This window comes from Crocodylus siamensis, chromosome 12 (assembly GCF_052110815.1).
Source record: "Crocodylus siamensis isolate JL-2025a chromosome 12, ASM5211081v1, whole genome shotgun sequence".
In the NCBI taxonomy this organism is placed as follows: Eukaryota; Metazoa; Chordata; order Crocodylia; family Crocodylidae; genus Crocodylus; species Crocodylus siamensis.
In genome coordinates this window covers 14,895,437-14,915,287 of record NC_143406.1, presented here as the reverse complement: position 1 = coordinate 14,915,287, position 19,851 = coordinate 14,895,437, and the positions used below count along the sequence as shown (strand labels likewise).

The 19,851-nt window shown below is 45.0% G+C and overlaps 1 protein-coding gene and 1 pseudogene across 4 annotated transcripts in view; one reads left to right on the top strand and one right to left on the bottom strand.

The window, feature by feature from the left end:
- MEGF6 (multiple EGF like domains 6) overlaps positions 1 to 19,851 on the top strand; it is a 328,842-nt gene that overhangs the window by 10,715 nt on the left and 298,276 nt on the right. The window lies entirely within an intron of this gene.
- LOC149854682 (uncharacterized) lies at positions 7,596 to 10,136 on the bottom strand (annotated as a pseudogene).

Below are 19,851 nucleotides of genomic sequence, written 5' to 3'. Positions count from 1 at the left end.
ACCTTCACCATGTGCTGTAAAGCTGGCAAGTCAGTACAGAAGTCCCTGACTTCAAGAAAGCTGACTTTGACAAGCTAAGGAGGCTTGTCAGAGAGGCCCTAAAAGGCCACAAGCCAATGGAGAAGGGAGTTCAGGATGCGTGGATGCTCCTTAAGGGAGCAATCCTGGATGCACAAGCAAAGTGCATCCTGTCTCGGAGGAAAGGCAGCAAAAGGGCACAGCAGCCCCCTCGGCTCTCCAGGGAACTAGTGAACTTCCTGCGTCTTGAAAGGAGGACCTATAAAGGATGGAGGACTGGAACCGCCACCAACGAAGAATACTGTGCATTAGTCTGGATATCAAGGAAAATAAAAAGTCCTTTTTTAGATATGTGGGGAGCCAGAGGAAAAGCGAGGGCAACATTGGATCCCTGCTAAACCAGATGGGACAACTGACGTCCAGGAAAAAGCTAACTTGCTAAATGGGTACTTTGCGTCAGTTTTCTATCAGCCCCATGGGGCGGCCCTGCCCACTATGGGTCAGGGAGGCCCGGGTTAGGGAGATTTCTTGCCCTCCATCGAAGCTGACCTCATGAAGGAACACCTTGACAGGCTGTATACCTTCAAGTCAGCTGGCCCTGATGGGTTACAATCAAGGGTACTCAGGGACCTGGCGAGCATCATAGCTCAGCTCCTGGCACGGATCTTTGAGAGTTCTTGGCACTCTGGTGAAGTGCCTGGTGATTGGAAGAGGGCCAATGTGGTGCCTATCTTCAAGAAAGGGAGGAAAGTAGATCTGGCTAACTACAGGCCCATCAGCCTGACCTCTATCCTGAGTAAGTCTTGGAAAAGATTATCAAGGAGGCCATCCTAAACAAGCTAACTGAAGGCAATATTCTGAGGGATACCCAGCATGGGTTTGTTGTGGGTAGGTTTTGCTTGACCAATCTCATTTCCTTTTATGACCAGGTGACCTATCACCTGGACAAGGGGGAAGAGATCGACATCATATACCTCAACTTTAAAAAAGCCTTTGATCTGGTATCCCATGATCACCTCTTGGTTAAACTGGCTAACTGCAGTCTTGACGTCACCACGACCCGCTGGCTGGGGAACTGGTTCCATGGTAGGACCCAGAGGGTGGTGGTCATTGGGAGCCAATCGTCTTGGTGTGCTGTGACCAGTGGGGTCCCACAAGGCTCTGTCCTAGGGCCTATACTGTTTAACATCTACATCAATGATGTGGACATTGGTGTCAGAAGTGGACTGGCCAAGTTCACCGACGACACCAAACTCTGGGGAAAGCATCCACACTTGAGGACAGGAGGGTGATCCAGGTGGACAGAATCATGAAATGGGCAGACAAGAACCTGATGGTGTTCGACACCGAAAAATGCAAGGTTCTCCACCTCGGGAGGAAAAACCTGCACCATGCATATAGGCTCGGTAGTGCTATGCTGGTTAGCTCTACAGATGAAAGGGACTTGGGGGTCATGGTTGACCACAAGATGAACATGAGCCTTCAGTGTGATGCTGTGGCTAGTAAAGCGAGCAAAACTCTGGCTTACATTCATAGATGCTTCTCAAGCAGATCTTGGGACGTCGTTCTCCCGTTGTACTCGGCCTTGGTGAGGCTGCAGCTGGAGTACTGCGTCCAGTTTTGGGCTCCGCAATTCAAAAAGGATGTGGAGAAGCTTGAGAGGGTGCAGAGGAGAGCCACGCGCATGATCAGAGGACAGGAAAACAGACCTTATGATGAGAGGCTGAGAGCAATGGGGCTATTCAGCCTGGAAAAGCGCAGGCTCAGGGGTGATCTGGTGGCCACCTATAAGCTTATCAGGGGTGCCTATCAGGATCTGGGGGAATGATTGTTCACCAGAGCCCCCCAAGGGATGACAAGATCAAACGGTCACAAACTCCACTGTGACCAGTTCAGGCTGGACATAAGAAAGAACTTCTTCACTGTCCGAGCCCCCAAGGCTTGAAACAGACTGCCACCTGAGGCGGTTCAAGTGCCCACTTTGAATGCCTTCAAAACACATTTGGCTGCTTAGCTTGCTGGGATCCTATGATCCCTGCTGACTTCCTGCCCATGGGGCAGGGGGCTGGACTCGATGGTCCTCTGGGGTCCCTCCCAGCCCAAATGTCTATGAAATATGAAAGGATCTGACGGGAGGTTCAGTCACCATTTAGCTGTACTCGAATTGCTGCAGCTTACATGACTTACTGATTTTGATTTCATGTTGCAGTTTTGTTCCTGGATAAGATGGTGTTTGTATAGTGACCTTCGCATAATCACAAAGCTGTGTTCAGAGAGCTATGAAAATGAGGGCCACAGATTAGCTGTCAGTTGCGTAGCAGTTTTATTAGACATTTATCTGGCTAAATGCAACAGGGATTTTATGAATCCTTAGCTGGTGCCCTGGTTCACTACTGCAGAGTATGAGTGACTGGTGCCTCCTGAATCTGGGGAGGCACCTGCAGAAGCCGCTGACAGCGGTGGCCCTGTCAGGGGAGGCACCAGCCCTACCGACAGCATCAGTGTCGGCTCTCGGGGGGCACATGCACCACCATGCACCCCCTACCAGTTGCCTGTGCTGCAGAGGTCTCTTCTGCATGTTTTGGCAAGGGGCCTAGTATAATGAAGCCTTGATCTAAATTGGAGTCTTTGCATGCTACAGTAGCAGTGCAACTTATTGAGTATATGTGGGCTGTGTGTCTGTGGTATAAGGCAGAGTTGTACTGAGACCTGCCAAGTTAGTGCAATGCTGCACATGCTGGAATAAGCTCTGAGAAGCTATTGCACCATATGCAACTCAGCATTGATGCAGCTATGCTGTTTCTGGGTTGGGAAATGCATGCAGAGCTGGTTGCGGGTGCTTCAGCCTGCCACTGCGATGGACTAATATATATGTCTTTAGTGCTGAGGCACCCGAGTCCTTCAAACCCTCAGTACGCAAGCACTGTTGGCTTTTGGGTTTGACACAGGTTAGCCACTGCAGTTAATTGTTTCCACTTTGCTAAATGTGTATTACATCTGTTTCCTGTGATCATGCCATGCTTTTGAAATTAATTAAAGGCATCGCACACATCATCCGTCCCTCAGCTTCAGAACAGAAGAGTGCAGATGTCTTTGTGAAGTTTTATAGAGCTCCTGAAAGCAATCACTCACAGTGCAGGAGTTTTATTGCACATTGTTAAAAATCAAATGGCTCAGGGAAAGACAGAATTTTTTTAGGAGGGGAAAAATAGTTCTTTGGCCAAAAACATCCAGCCGGATTTAATCATGATGAGGCTGAGCATATGGTGCCCTAATCTGTTCTGACCAGCCAGTATCATGTCAGGAAGCTCAGTTCTACATCCTACTCTGAGTAAGGTAAAATTCTGCACTGTCAGCAAGACCCTGAAAGCGTAGGTACAGGTTTTGTGAGTTAGAGGCTGCAATTTACCTGGTTAATGGGGAATTAAGAGAGCATCCGTCATTTATCGGGGGATTACTGTGGCATAGATCACAATGGGCCCCAGACTTGTTGGTAACTGAGTTTCAGGAGCAACCAGTGATCAATAACTAATCACAGTAAGGCTGTTTTGGGTGGAGGAATCTTATGAAATCCTCAGTCCTTTTCCCTTCCTTACTCAGATCCAGCCCTGACCCTTCATCTAGCTAGGGTACTGCTTCAGCTAGAGCCTGCAACCACTATTTCATGTGCTGGGTAATGATGGGTGTCAGAGTCTAGCACTTCTCTTGGCAGAAGGAGCAGGAACTGTTTTGTGTAGTCTTCCCAATCTCTGCTGGTGTAGGGGATCCTGCATACTGTAATGAGACCACTGGCTCTTCCCACTGAAGTGCAGTCACTCATTGGGAAGATTAGCAAGGTCTGACCTATAAATCTATCCCACAGCCCCTGTTCTTTTGGTGGTACAGTGTAACACCAATGCACTGCATAATAAATTCCAGGTATCTTATTTTATAGAACATTACAGGCATACCTTGGAGATATTGCGGGTTTGGTTCCAGACCACCGCAATAAAGCGAATATCGCAATAAAGCGAGTCACATGAATTTTTTGGTTTCCCAGTGCATATAAAAGTTATGTTTACACTATACTGTAGTCTATCAAGTGTGCAATAGCATTATGTCTAAAAAAACAATGTATATACCTTAATTAAAAATACTTTATTGCTAAAAAATGCTAACCATCATCTGAGCCTTCAGTGAGTCGTAATCTTTTTGCTGGTGGAGGGTCTTGCCTCAATGTTGATGGCTGCTGACTGATCAGGGTGGTGGTTGCTGAAGGTTGGGGTGGCTGTGGCAATTTCTTAAAATAAGACAACAATGAAGTTTCCACATCGATTGACTCTTCCTTTCATGAAAGATTTCTCTGTAGCATGCGATGCTGTTTGATAGCATTTTACCCACAGTAGAACTTCTTTCAAAATTGGAATCAATCCTCTCAAACCCTGCCGCTGCTTCATCAACTAAGTTTATGTAATATTCTAAATCCTTCGTTGTCATTTCAACAATGTTCACAGCATCTTCACCAGGAGTAGATTCCATCTCAAGAAACCACTTTCTTTGCTCATCCGTAAGAAGCAGCTCCTCATCCGTTAAAGTTTTATCATGAGATTGCAGCAATTCAGTCACATCTTCAGGCTCCACTTCTAATTCTAGTTCTCTTGCTATTTCCACCACATCTGCAGTCACTTCCTTCACTGAAGTCTTGCACCCCTCAAAGTCATCCATGAGGGTTGGAATCAACTTCTTCCAAACTCCTGTTAATGTTGATATTTTGACCTCCTCCCATGACTCACGAATGTTCTTAATGGCATCTAGAATGGTGAATCCTTTCCAGAAGGTTTTCAATTTACTTTGCCCAGATCCATCAGAGGAATCACTATCTATGGCAGCTATAGCCTTACGAAATGTATTTCTTAAATAATAAGACTTGAAAGTTGAAATTACTCCTTGATCCATGGGCTGCAGAATAGATGTTGTGTTAGCAGGCATGAAAACAACATTAATCTCGTTGTACATCTCCATCAGAGCTCTTGGGTGACCAGGTGCATTGTCAATGAGCAGTAATATTTTGAAAGGAATCTTTTTTTCTGAGCAGTAGGTCTCAACAGTGGGCTTAAAATATTCAGTAAACCATGTTGTAAACTGATGTGCTGTCATCCAGGCTTTGTTGTTCCATTTATAGAGCACAGGCAGAGTAGATTTAGCATAATTCTTAAGGGCCCTAGGATTTTCGGAATGGTAAATAAGCACTGGCTTCAACTTAGCTGCGTTAGCCCCTAACAAGAGAGTCAGCCTGTCCTTTGAAGCTTTGAAGCCAGGCATTGACTTCTCCTCTCTAGCTATGAAAGTCCTAGATGGCATCTTCTTCCAATATAAGGCTGTTTCGTCTACATTGAAAATCTGTTGTCTGGTGTAGCCACCTTCATCAATTATCTTAGCTAGATCTTCTGGATAACTTGCTGCAGCTTCTACGTCAGCACTTGCTGCTTCACCTTGCACTTTTGTTACGGAGATGGCTTCTTTCCTTAAACCTCATGAACCAACCTCTGCTAGCTTCAAACTTTTCTTCTGCAGCTTCCTCACCTCTCTCAGCCTTCATAGAACTGAAGAAAGTTAGGGCCTTGCTCTGGATTAGGCTTTGGCTTAAGGGAATGTTGTGGCTGGTTTGATTTTCTAGCCAGACCACTAAAACTTTCTCCCTATCAGCAATAAGGAAGGCTGTTTCGCTTTCTTATCATTCGTGTGTTCACTGGAGTAGCACTTTTAATTTCCTTCAAGAACTTTTCCTTTGCATTCACAACTTGGCTAACTGTTTGGCGCAAGAGGCCTAGCTTTCGGCCTATCTCGGCTTTCGACATGCCTTCCTCACTAAGCTTAATCATTTCTAGGTTTTGATTTAAAGTGAGAGACGTGCGACTCTTCCTTTCAGTCGAACACTTAGAGGCCATTGTAGGGTTATTAATTGGCCTAATTTCAATATTGTTGTGTCTCAGGGAATAGGGAGGCCCGAGGAGAGGGAGAGAGATGGGGGAATGGCTGGTCGGTGGAGCAGTCAGAACACACACAACATTTATCGATTTAAGTTCGCCGTCTTATATGGGTGCGGTTCGTGGCGCCCCAAAACAATTACAATAGTAACATCAAAGATCACCATAACAAATATAATAATAATGAAAAAGTTTGAAATATTGCGAGAATTACCGAAATGTGACACAGAGACACGAAGTGAGCAAACGCTTTTGGAAAAATGGCGCCAATGGAAAAATGGTGCCAATAGACTTGCTCGACGCCGGGTTGCCACAAACCTTCAATTTGTAAAAAACGCAATATCTGCAAAGCGCAATAAAGCGAAGCGCAATAAAATGAGGTATGCCTGTATACACTTCAGCTTTCTTATCCATTGCTGGAGAAGCTATTAAGATTTCATGACATAAAAATTCAGTTATACTATTTGTATTCTCTTATCTGCCTCCTGGTACCATAGTTTATGATGCCAGTGCTTTCTCAGGCTCCTTTAAGGACTCTTGCATGCACAAAAGAAATCCAATAGGAAGCCTGAAATTGAAAGTGTATATGATAAAAATCTCCAAGGCCTTGCTGAGAGTGTGTGTGTTTGCCAGGGGGGAGGGGAGTTGTTGCAGCAGGCTTTTCCAAAGCCAAGCAAAGGAAAGGGGTGAGGGCCTCTGCCAGGCTTTATTCTCATTAAGATAGAACTCACTGGCCTGCCTCTGTCAGACTGCAGTAACCAAGTTGGCAGTCAACTTTAAGGTCATTGAACCAGGAACACTACCATGGAGAGAACATATCTATGCAGAGGACTGAAAAGAAACTGGGAGTACCATAGAACACAAGGCATTTTATTGTCCGTGCTGATCTGGAAATATGGGTTATACTCTGAAAAAGACTTTAAGCTGACGTGACTGTGCCCAGGCTTATTTACAGGAATTGTAGATCTAATGTATTAACAAGGCAAAGGCCTTGTCTGAGCTGGTGCTATCACAAGCTCACTCTGGGACTGTCCATGCCCTTTTACATACTTTCTGCTTCTTGCATTACCAGCAACGCATCTGATCTTAGGTAATAGTTATGCTGACAAGGTATGAGGCAGATTGGATTCTAACTCGCTTTACTTCTTGGTATTTGCTCCAGCAGTGCTGCTCGTAGGAATGAAATACTTGATTTTGTAATTAAATTGACTGGGTATTTACTCTTTTTTTCCCCCTAAACAATATACCTACCTCAAGAGTTTAGGCACATTGGAAGTCAGTGAAAAACACATTGCAAAATGATTCTTGAGATGTACGTGGTTCAGTGCTCTCCCTTTAAAGAAGAAGCTGCCCATGCTACTTGTAGCATGCATGCAGCAGGTTGGTCACCCCTGCTCTAAAGTCTCCACTCTTGCCACAGGACTTGGGGTCTACTTAAATCACAAAGAAACTAAACAATTTTCATGGGTTGGTCATGGTGCAAATAGTAAATTCCATGGATATTTCCTGGATGTGCCCATACAAGTTGTACAACAAAATAAATTATATGTAGAGTTGTACAAAAACTTGAGAAATACTAATTTATGCTTCTCTTAATAAAAGCAATTAATTTTAGTTGTTAAATGCTAACATGCTATATCCAGCAGTGGTAGCAGCTGACATCCTCTGTCTCTAGTGTGAAGAATTGTCCTTACACTGATATTGCATGTTTTGCATCCACTTAAGTTGGTTGGAATTGTAAAGCAGTGTTTTGCCAAGATGTAGAGATATGCAAGCTGATCAGAAATAAAATCTCAAAACTCAGTTACATTTGGAGGCATCTGTCATTCTTTGACAACATACATGTAAGCAGACTATTCATTGCCCTGCTCTTTCTGCCATCCAGAGATTGATTTAATTAGCTGAGGGTCAAAACTCAAAAAAGGCACCTGATTTGGGTAAAAAATGTGAACAGCACTAAAAAAGTAGGCAGCCGGTTATTTAAATTGAGGTGGTAGTGACTGATCGTATTTATGGTACTGATTTAACTTCCTAGCTATTGCCTGGAACAGTTCTTGTCTGCATTGGTTTTCAGTTTGACAGTCTAAAATTTATTGTGATGCCATGTCATCAACACAATTTATTACATCCATCAGTTTGTTTTGTGCTTTGTGAATCAAAACCTGCAGACTTTCAAACCATGCTAGAAGCTCCATGAACCAGATCACGTTTTCAGCCACAAACTTAACTCGATTTTCAATGTCGCCCTGTTTTAAGAGTTTACGTAGTTTAAGCATATACTGTGTGCCAAGTGTGATTTCAAGCTCGTTGCACACACATTGCTGTTAGTACTTAATATTCTTTGCATGGTAATCTGCATTAAACCACAATTTCCACCTTGTAATCGCTGGTTCTGGTGGAAGTCACACAGTTGCATTTAGATCTTCTCTTTGATTGGTGATGGACTCCCTATATCGAAATCTATGGCCTGAACAATGTTTGAATGCTTTTTTAAAATAGGAAGCTAGTCTATCCACATCAGGAAAACATGTGCACCAGATATCACTTACAAAAGAAAGAATGTGTGCTTTTCAGGTAACATGAATTGCATTGGGCATCATTCCATGGAGCACATCAGAAAAAGCTTTGCACATATACACAGCATTACCAGAGAGAAATGCTGAGATCTTGTTAAATTCTAAACCGTAGTTTACAACAGCCTTCACTACAGCTTGTGCTACAGTTGAAAAATTTACAGACATGAGGTGATCTGGGCCGGCTGTATTTGGAAAACAGACAGGCTGTGGTCTTTCCAGTTCTCGGGTATAAATAAAATGCGGAGTATATAGTTATTTTGTGCGTTTGTTGTTTTGTCTGCTACAATTGAAATTGAATCACTCTGCCAATGCAGAATTTGTAGACTGAACGTGAAAGCAGTTACTTTTGCTACATAATCCTGGCAAAGTTTGACTGTACATGGAAAACTGCCAGCATTTGGTATGTGTTTTTTTGGGTTGTTTTTTTTTAAGAACTCCCTTAGTTTCAGGTTATCATTTTTTTCCAAAGGTATACTGGCAGCAGTGAATGCCTCCACTAACTCAAATGTAGCTTCTCTTCTTGTTAAATTGCTTTTAGTGGTTCTTCTAAAAATTGAGGACGCTGTCATTTATTTGTTCTGACCTACAGCCTCTGCAGAAGTCTTTAGTTGTATATGCAATTCAGACTCTAAATGGCATTCAATGGTGTTTTTTCTTGATGCATCTAAAGTCCTGTTGCAAGATGAATGAAACAATTTACCACCACCTGAATGTAAGATTCCTACAGGGAACTGTGTTGCACAGTCCTAAGCTGAAATGTATTTAGCTTTATATGATTTACTTTCAGTCATTTTCATACTTCAAACTACTGTATTTAACTTCTTAAAATATGTTGCTGAATAATCATTTCACTCTACCTTAGTGACTGGCACCTTCACTTAGTCTACACCAATGCAAGAAGCCAGAAACTCTCAATCACGTGGTCTGTGATTGTAATGATATCATTGCATAATTTTAGATGCAAGTCAATTGCCTTTGTATTGCAATAAGCAGTAGGACAGTCTAAAACAGCATATTATATGAACTATACACTTTTTTTGTAAATTGATTTTGTGGAAATCTCATATTTGGTGTTTTTTGTGAAATCTGCAGAATCGTGTCTTGAATAGACCCGTACACAGACACTGGAGTAGATGTACCATTGGCTTAACCCATTTTGGCACTCTTACGTTTTTATCATGATGAAAGAATGCTTTTGAAACACTAAGCACTCTTTGCCCATACAAACACAAGCTCTCTCTGCCCAGCCTTCCCAGTCATCCTTGCTTGAAGCCTGGAGAGGTTTTGCAATGCATCCTGGCACTCAGTGAATTCAGCCTCAGTCAGACGAGCAGCAGGAACTTGTTTCCAACCTAAGGGTTGTACTCTTCTCCTCAGATCCTAGGAATGATCAAATCTAGGAACTCTGAACCTGACTGTCCCAGTTGATCTCAATTGCTGTGGTTTAATGGGAGAGTGCCCAGGATTCAAATCATTAAAAGCTGTGATGGGTTAAATCCAGCACTGCTTAGAACTGAAAAAAGCTAATTTTTAATCATCATTATGCCCTTACCATAGGAAGTGCCACAAATCGCATCAGAATCTTTACTCTTTACTAGCTGATTTTTTTTTTAAAGTGATCTCTAGCGGCATCCACATTGTAATAGTTCAGTCTGGTACTGGGATCTGTGTAGACATGCTGTAGAGGAGTTGCTTTTGGCACCACGATCATATTTTTGACTGACAATATTAGAAATCAGCTTGAGCTGGAAATCTCTTTTTTGGGGTTGTGGGGAGGCTTGAAGAAAATGAATACATTTCCATTTTCTCTTAATCTCATCAGAGCAGAGACTGTTGAATAAAAAATGGTAGGATTAGCCAGAGCAGTTACTACACAGAGGTGCAGAGAATGAAGTCAAACCATGAACAGTCAATCAAGATGCATCTTCTGATGTTTAACAGCATCAAAACTCTCCTCCTGAGTAGAGTGTAAGACAGTTTCAAGCAGAGCTTTGAAGATGGTCTCTGTTCTGAGTGTAGGTGATAAAAATGAAAATCCTTAATATTTTCCCTTTCTTGCACTTTAATAGTTCTTACAGGGAATTCTCATATCGTCTTTATGAATAGAATATGTAACTCACTTCACTGGCTGACTCCTTTTAGCATTTTAACCTAGGTCTGTCTTTTCTAAATCAGAGGTATAATATATGGGCGTTGGTCCCAGAAGCCTGTCTGAGTAGGTATGAACGAACAATCAAGAGCTATCGATATGTGAGGTTATGGGCCTATGTAACACTTAGACCAGTTTAGATACAGTTGAAACCTGAAGCAGACAAGCATAGTCTGTTAAGTCATTTTAGAGCTGCTTGGAAGAGTTAAAAAGTACGCCTAGAAAAATCAAGTATTCTTTTAAACCAGTTCACTGTGAAATGCGTCAGTGTTACATGTAGGTACCAAGCATTCTGTGACATAGGGCACCTATTTATGTGATGGACCTTGGAGCAAACTTGATTAATCGAGTCTGCTGCAAGTCTGCTGGAGCATGCTAATTAGTTGAAGCCCCCCCTCCAACACGTGCACACACTCCAGAGCACATGTATAGACACCCATAGGTCTGGTATGTCCACCAGGCATACCGCACTACATCACTCCTCTCCCCTTCTCTCTTCCCTCCACTGTAATTGGCCACTCTGGTACATAGACAAAATTTTACTGCTGCCCTTTTTATTCCCCTGTTTTGTTGGAGTTTTTTTATTAATGAGCTCCCTTGCACAGCTTTCTCCACAAAGCCTATATTTTTAACAGTCAGCTGTGTCCTTACTCACTTTTTGACTGCAGCCTTTTGTCATTCCCCTCTGCCCCCAGCCTCTGGGCACTCAAAAAATGTGGGTCTAAGCTAAAGATCTGGAGTCTGAAATTCACTCTGTGGCAATGAAGCTTTTTCAAATGGTCTGGATGGTGGAACTGCTAAATGGCATCTTCAGCATGTTCTGCAGTAGGTCAGCTGATAGGTGATCTTGATGGTGCCTTTTGGCTATAAGCTCTGTAAGTAGGCTGCCATCAGTAGGCTCCCATCCAGCTGATCCAGAGAAGTATAAATGCAAGTTTTGTTGGAGTAAAATGAAATTAGTGCAGGTTGCTGTCAGCAGCTCAACTGTGGTCTTCAGCTGCTGTTGGCACTGGGATACAGAGTTTGTTAACAGCAGATATGCATCAGTGATCATCTTGGTAACCTTGGAGCACCCCTGGATGAGGCCATGAGCTTGGCTGCAGATGGAATCAATTAAAAGTAATGGGCTGGCACCACCAGAGAAGCTAAAATCTCAGCCCAGAGAAATGGTGATGGGTGTAATGGAGGTGCACCCAGAAGGTGCCTAACTGCTGTCGTGACAGTGGTTGACTTGACACTTGGTTTAGTGCAGAATCACAGGGTTTTCGTATAAAACAAGTGTCATGAAGTTAAAGGAGACCAAATTCAGCCCTGGTATAAGCAGGCACAACAGCTCCCATTAGTAGACCTATACTTGTTTAGGTACAAGATGATTTTGGCCTTTGGTAACCTAAGGGCAATAGTTTGAGCTGATAGGTAATGGGCAGCCTATCGGTGTACTGAATAGGTGGCTGGTGGGCCAAAATCGGGAGCAGGGAGATAAAGCTTGAGGTGCTGGTTGTACAGGGCAGCACAAATGCTGGGTTCTGAGATCCAAACTAAAACTGTTGCTGTCTGGGCAGCAGGCCCTGTTATAATAGGGTAGAACCAAGCATAAGACCATTGTGTAACTTGATTCTTTCCTCAACTTTTCTTCTACTTTTCCCCACCCCCTTGAAAAGTGATAGGCCTGTTTTTAAAGACCCATCTGGAAAATAATTCCAAGGAAACGTCCTGGACTAGAGACAGCTTTTAAGTCTTGGTTTTAAGGAATTTCTCCTAACCTGTAATTGTCCATAATTATCGTGGTGATGATATCTATGTAATGGTAATATAGCAGCAAACATAGAGTGTCTCTGTGACTGTGTTTTGAGGGAGCACTTTGAAATGGTAGTTGCCTTGTCTTTTGCCACTTCAAAGCCTGGGAATTCTACAGTCGCAACTGTCCCTTTTTAAGTTCTTTGATGCCAGATTTTTGACATTTTGAATCAAGGGACTCAAACAACATAATTTTACTTTGTGCTCTATTAGGAATATCCATCCACCCTGGAACAAAAGGCTGCCTTCTGCCTTGGAAGAAACTAGAGATTCAAGTCCAACAAACCTCTCAGCCTTTTTTAGAGAACATTTTAATTTTGCTTGGTTCCAGGCTGATCTGTACACCCGTCAGTGGCTTGCAGCCCTGGTGAAGTGTGCATCTGGATAGTCACACCAGTCAGAGGTCTCTGCTTGTCTTCAGCAAATCTAGCATAGGCAGCACCAAACACAGCTTCCCCAGGCGACTTATTGGTGTGTACCAGCCCTCATCTGGAGTGACCATAGCTAGAAATAGGTATAGAGTTCTTTCTAGGCCTGGTCAGTCCTTAGCCTGTACCCTGCTTACATCTTGTAAGAACCTAGATATACCTCCATTTTCCTGAGCAGGGACCGGATCAGGCCCCAGGGGAGGCCCACCCAGGCCAAGGGTCAGTGAGGATCTAGTCAGGGAACTTCTGGAGGGACTGGGCATATTTAAATCAGCTGATCCTGATGATCTCCATCCCAGAGTGGTGAGGGAATTAACTGAGGTCATTGTGGGACCCCTGGCAAGGCTTTACGAGCACTCGTGGTGCTCTGGTGTGGTGCCAGAGGACTGGAAGAGGGCCATTGTGGTTCCCATCTTCAAAAAAGGGAGGAAGGAGGACCCAGGAAACTATAGGCCAGTTAGTCTTACCTCGATCATGGGTAAGCTTTTTGAGAGAATTATCCTGGCACATGTCCACGAGGGGCCAACAGGGGAGATTATGCTTAGGGGCAACCAACACAGGTTCATTAGAAGCAGGTCCTGTCAGACCAACCTGGTGGCCTTCTATGACCAGGTCACCAAATCCTTAGATGCAGGGGTAGGAGTAGATGTAGTCTGTCTGGACTTTCGGAAGGCCTTCGACACTGTCTCTCACCCCATTCTCATTAAAAAACTGGAGGACTGTGGCGTCAACACCTACACAGTCAAATGGGTTGCCAACTGGCTGGAGGGCTGTACCCAGGGAGTGGTAGTGGATGGGTCATTTTCGACCTGGAGGGATGTGGGCAGTGGGGTCCCCCAGGGCTCAGTTCAAATTTGCTGATGACGCTAAGATGTGGGGGGATGTGGGCACGCTAGAAGGGAGGAATAGGCTGCTATCAGACCTAGACAGGTTACAGGCGTGGGTGGATGAGAATAGGATGGGTTTCAACACTGACATGTGCAAGTTGCTGCACCTGGGGAGGAAGAACCGGCAGCATACCTACAGGCTGGGGAACTCCCTTCTCGTCAGTGCAGAGGCAGAAAAGGATCTTGGAGTCATCATTGATGCCAAGATGAACATGGGCCGGCAGCGTGGGGATGCAGTCAGGAAGGCCAACCGCACCTTGTCATGCATCCACAGATGCATCTCAAGCAGGTCCAAGGAGGTGATCCTCCCCCTCTATGCAGCACTGGTCAGGCCGCAGCTGGAGTACTGCATCCAATTCTGTGCGCGGCACTTCAGGAGGGATGTGGACAGCATGGAGAGGGTCCAGAGGAGGGCCACTCGCATGATCGGGGGCAGCAGGGCAGGCCCTATGAGGACAGGCTGCGGGACCTGAACCTGTTCATCCTGCACAAGAGAAGGCTGAGGGGGGATCTAGTGGCCTGTTACAAACTAGTCAGGGGGGATCAGCAGGCACTGGGGGAGTCCCTGTTCCCCCAAGCACTACCAGGAGTGACTAGAAATAACGGTCATAAGCTGGCAGAGGATAGATTCAGACCAGACATTAGAAGGCGCTACTTCACAGTCAGGGCGGCTAGGATCTGGAACCAACTTCCACGTGTAGTGGTGCTGGCTCCTACCCTAGGGGTTTTTAAGGCAAGGCTAGACAAACACCTTGCTGGGGTCTACTCTTTCCTGCCATGGCAGGGGGTCGGACTTTATGATCTGCTCAGGTCCTTTTCGACCCTACCAACTATGAAAAAATGCACCAGCCTGACTTCTGGTTTGGCTAGCTAATTTGTAGGCCTGCACAGACCCAACATTCTGGGAAAGAAGGATCTTCCCCCTTGTGTCAGTGCTCAAAAATCAGGCCCCCAGAGGTAGCTGAACTCTAACAGGGACCTAAGGGTGACAGAGAGCAGAATTTAGCCCCTAGATTTTTTTTAAAAAGCATTTAAGGGCTTACAGCATTTAAGATCTTACAGCAGCTGGACTCCATAGCATATCCCTTCATTTCTTAATGTCTTGGTAGATGCTTCTCTTTGCGACAAATTTATTCTATTAGCAGGAAGATCTGATGCCAGGCTCCTTTGAGCTGCACAGCTGAAGTCAGTGGAGCACGTGGTTACTGCATCTGCCGGAGCATTACGCAGCTTTTATTTCTCCTGCTGGAGCTGCTCCATTTGGACCATGCCCTGACAGCCATGGGTTCAGGAAAACTATTAACAGCCTCAGGATCTGACATAGAGGACAGGGCTGAGCTTGGCTGCAACTCCTCGGCGCTCAGGGATGTGACTAGGAAAAATGCAGCCTCTGCTCTTCCTCTCCCCAGCACAGAGTTTCAGTGGTGCCATCTGCATAATGAAGGGCAGATGTCAGCAGAGCTGAGCTGAGACTAATTTAACAAACTGCAATGGTAGTGCCAGGCAGCCAACCCCTGGAATTCCTGGCTGCGTTCTTGGGACATAGCAGGTACAGGGAAGTTCCTGTCATTAAGCCTAGAACTCCAGTGGACCTGCTAAGGATTTTCTCTGGATCAGAATCCAAGGGCAAATTCACTGTTTTGTTCCCTTAGGCTTCTTCTGAGTTGGGCGGAGCATTGAGACAGTCAGCTTCAGAGAGCTTTCTTCTGGCTCTTGGATATTACTACTAGTGGAAGTATTTATTTTTGTTAACATTTGTCTCTGTGCCCAGAATATCAGATTGCCACACTTTATACAAACCAAAACAAATGCTACTTCACTCTAGGAAGTACACTGTCAGGAGCAGTCACATTGTGACTGGGGCTTGGGTGGCAGATAGAGAAAACACATTAAATCTTCTAGTCCCTTGTCATTTCTGATTCTGCTGTCTTTCCGATTCTGCTGGTGCTAATATGTGGGTGCCTTAGGGCATGGCCTTTGTGAACTAACCTGGGGCTTGAGCTTGTCTGACTTTTGTTGCCGTCAGGCTGGGCTTGGAAAGGTTAACGGAGATGAGATGAGGTGTTTCTCCCTTGCGGCTCCTCTGGACATTGGGAGATCTTTTAAGGGCAGAGGAGAACCCAAATTCACTGCAGGACTTCCTGCTTTATTAAGGTTTATTGATTCTGATATGAGCATAAAAAGCGCCAGATTGATGCTGGACAGAATCCTTATCTAACCAAAGCATATGAAAGAGAGGTGCTTTGCCAGTGCTGTTCAAAGGAATGTTTCCCATACCCTGTATCTTGACCCTGAAGTTAACCACTTGCTGCAGAGCTGGTATTTTATCCCTTCTCCTCCTCTTGGGAGTTGTTGAGTCTCCTTACCTGCCTTTGCCATTCCTCTGAGCAGTGTCTGCTAATGCAGTTTCTCAACCAGTGGGGGTGGGCTGCGAAGGTCATATAGGTGGGACTTCAACTCATTTGAAAATTTCCAGTAGTGATTACAATAATACTAAAATGCGTGTAAACATAAAAATACACTTCTTGGGAAAAGTGGGGTTTTGCTTTTATCATGGTGGGACCAGGGTTTTTTGACAAAGTGGTTGGTGGGACACAAGGCGCAAAAGGTTGAGAACTGTTGTGCTAATGGACATGCTGGCAAGCAGCAGGAGTTGAACTGGGTAAATATTTTTTCATTTCCCCCCACATGCCCTCCCCATCTTAAGTAGCAGGAGTGTCTAAGGACAAAAGATGGTCCAGCTGTTTTTTTTCCTACTGAACCCCTGCTTTCACTTAAAATAGCCTTTCATATGTTTCTGCACTTGCGTGATCCGGAAGGAGATCACCCCGGCAGGGGTCAGCAACCCCCAGCATGTGAGGCCATTTTGCTTGGCACACCACCGACGGCCTGAGCTCTAGGCAGCTGCTGCTAGCCACGAAGCCTGGGCTGCTCCCAGCAGGTAGTTGGGTGGCTGCAAGCCCTGCCGTGGCTGGCAGCAGCTACCCAGAGCCTGGGCTGGCTGCAGCCGGGAGGCTGCAAACATCTGCTCTGGGGTCTGGCATTAGCTCCCTACTGGCAGGTGCACAAGTGCCCTGGAGCGGACTTTGTCCAGTGGCCCAGGAGCCCAGCTCCGTGTGCCCACACACCTGGTTGTGCATGTTTGTCTGCCTCTGTCTGGTCCTGTGTGTTTGTGTGCGCACGCATGTGTCTGGTTCTGGATGTGTGTGTGCATGTGTCTGCTCTGGGTGTGTTCTGCTTTTCTGTGTGCATGTATCTGGTTCTCTCTCTGCTCTCCTTTTTCTTTCTCTTATTTGTCCTTTTTTCTCTCTCATTGCCACATGCGCAACAAAAAAGGAATACACAGCAACAAAGGCAACATTTATGATTATTAAATATACTATTATGCAGTGCCACATGCACCCAACCCCCCCGCCCTCATTTTGTTTTTCTGGCACGCTGGCACTCCAGCACCTTCCAAGGTAGACATTGTGGGGTTTTTTGGCACTCCAGCCAAAAAACATTGCCTACCCCTGCTGTAGGAAAAACCCATGTTTTCCCAAATTGTCTCCCATGTTCACAATGCAGAGGTAGTTTTGTTTTCCCTACACATGAGCAGGTCATCTTTCGTCATTTCCACTATGGATGCTTTTTGGCTTAGTGAGGTACCATATCCTTAGCATTACCTTTACCCACTGTAATGTGTGCTGTATTTCATTAAAAGCATTATGGGTTTCCCTCGTTTTATGTGGGCTCTATATGTGTGAATTTGCTCTTATGCGATGAGCCTTTTTATACCAAAAATTCATTATATGCGATGTAAATTCATTCTTATGTGATCAGTGTGGTGGAAGCCCGCAGTCAACTGCTCTGTGCTGTGCATTGTGTGAATGACGCGCACCAAAATATAGTATCCTGTGTGGATCTGTGCTTCTCACTCATTGTCTGTGATGTGTTTCTGTAGTTGCCATCCCCATTATGGTAACATTTCCCACCACCCTGTGCTTGTGTGTACTATCTGCTGCCAGTGAGTACCAAAATTGTCTTGTAAAAGAGATAGAAATGGCTCTGGGGGTCAGTACAGTAGAGAGAGGTCTTGGAAGGTATCTCTATTCGTTACATTGTAAAGTGGGTTCCCTATATGTGAATTCAAGTTATGTGCCATTTTCTAGGAACGCATGTAGAAAATAAAGCACGGGAAACCTGTATTTGTTTTCAACATAGGGTATTGGGCTGGTGGGTAACTTTTGACAATGCATGATCCAGATGGATGTCAGGAGGATGGCTGCCTTTCCTGATGTATGTAAGGCTGTACATGTTTTGCTCTGCTGTATTTGGAAACCGCTTGCTTTCTTCATCATTCGTTAACAGCTTATACCAAAAATGGATTAACCACTTTTACTTGTCTCAACATGCTTTTTGGCAGTGCAAAGTGGTGGAAGGGTTCCTTCGTGGGAATTCATTTGAATTGTTTGCCATTATGCAGTTGGTTTATAGAACCACATAGACAAAGTCGAACAGTTTAGTTTAGATAAATATTTTCTGTGGACATGCACAACACTTTCTGCTGTGCCAGATATTTTATGTTGTTGTTTGTCCATCATGCTTTGGGGGAACAGTTTCATGTCTTGCCAAAGCAGAATTTTTAACGTCAGCTTCAGAAGTTTGATCTGTATTGTTTTTTGTATACAAACTGCACTACGTTTCCAGGGGGAAAAGGTGTTACTTTTATTTATTTATCCAAACTCTGCTTCCCCATGCTAACTCCCACCCTGGAACTCATTAGCAGGACTCATTTAAGTGGACCTTCAGTTCTCAGCCTCAGTGCAGTATCTGCCAGCACAGAACCATGTTCCTGGTTAAAGCTTCTGCGTGCTACTACAAAATAAATAAGTAGGCTCTGTGTGAACTGAGAAGTGCAGGAAGTTGAGATGCTCCGAGACAGGCAGGATGGCCATGTGGACTGGGGCCTTCCCAGGTCTGTGAGTTTGCTTGGACAAGTCCAGTGACATCTGGAATGCAGGGCTACGAATCCTGGTCTCCTTAGGCAAGCACTTTGCACTGTTTAATGCTTGTTAATGGGGAGCAGGGGAAGATGCCCAGGAGGTGTGTTAGATAAAAAGGCTTGTCTCTGGGGGCCTGAGAAGGGTTTATCATTTGAGGTTAAGGGTTTGGGTAGAACAGAGTGGGAAGGAGACTGATATAGATAGGCACTGAGAAAGGAAAGCCTTCAGATGTCTGGCCTCCTCTCTGGTCATGCACTTGGTCTGTGGCCAAAGCCTCTTCTCTCGGAGGGTCAAGGAAAACATGGGCTGTGTTTAGTCTGGCAGGTTTTGGTTGTTGAAGAAGTATCTTGCACCTGAAGATGGCCCAGACCAGACACTCAGAGGACTAAATATTCTGTCTGTCTTCAGCTCAGCAGACCCAGGAAACGGATCTGTGAGCAGGGGCCTCCCCTGGTCTTTGCTTTTTGGCTAAGTACAGACAGTCAAAATGCTGAAGGCTGAATTCATTCAGTCTTTGCAGGTTAATCTAAGCTGCAAAGATTGAACCAATAAGCACAAGAACAGACATTCACTTGTGATTCAGGAAATGCAGTCACATGCCTATAGTGGCTCAAGCCAGAAGCCAGGGGGTGCTAGAGCACAGCTCTCTTGCACATAGCCAACATGAGCTGTGTGTTCACTTTCTCTTCCTGCTGTCCCCGAGGTCTCTGGGATTTGCAGTCCACTGTCACAGCAGCAAGACTCTGCAGAGTTGCTCATCACTTCCAGGTACCTCTGGGATTGTGGTCTACGGCCACAGCCAGCACTAAGCCAGCAGGGCGGGGCTTTAGGTGGGCTATGTGATGATCAGGTGGCTGTATGCAGTGCTGCTTGCTCCTGTTGTCCCCTTAGTAGCTGAAGCCCTAGTCTGGATTGTCCATATTGCTGCCAGTTCCATTTTATGTATAAAATACTCTTTTGTAAGGGGCTCAAGGTAGCAGATGAGGAATTATGCATAGGGTATATAGGAGCTGGTGAAAGAGAACAGAGGAGATGGGAACCTTCC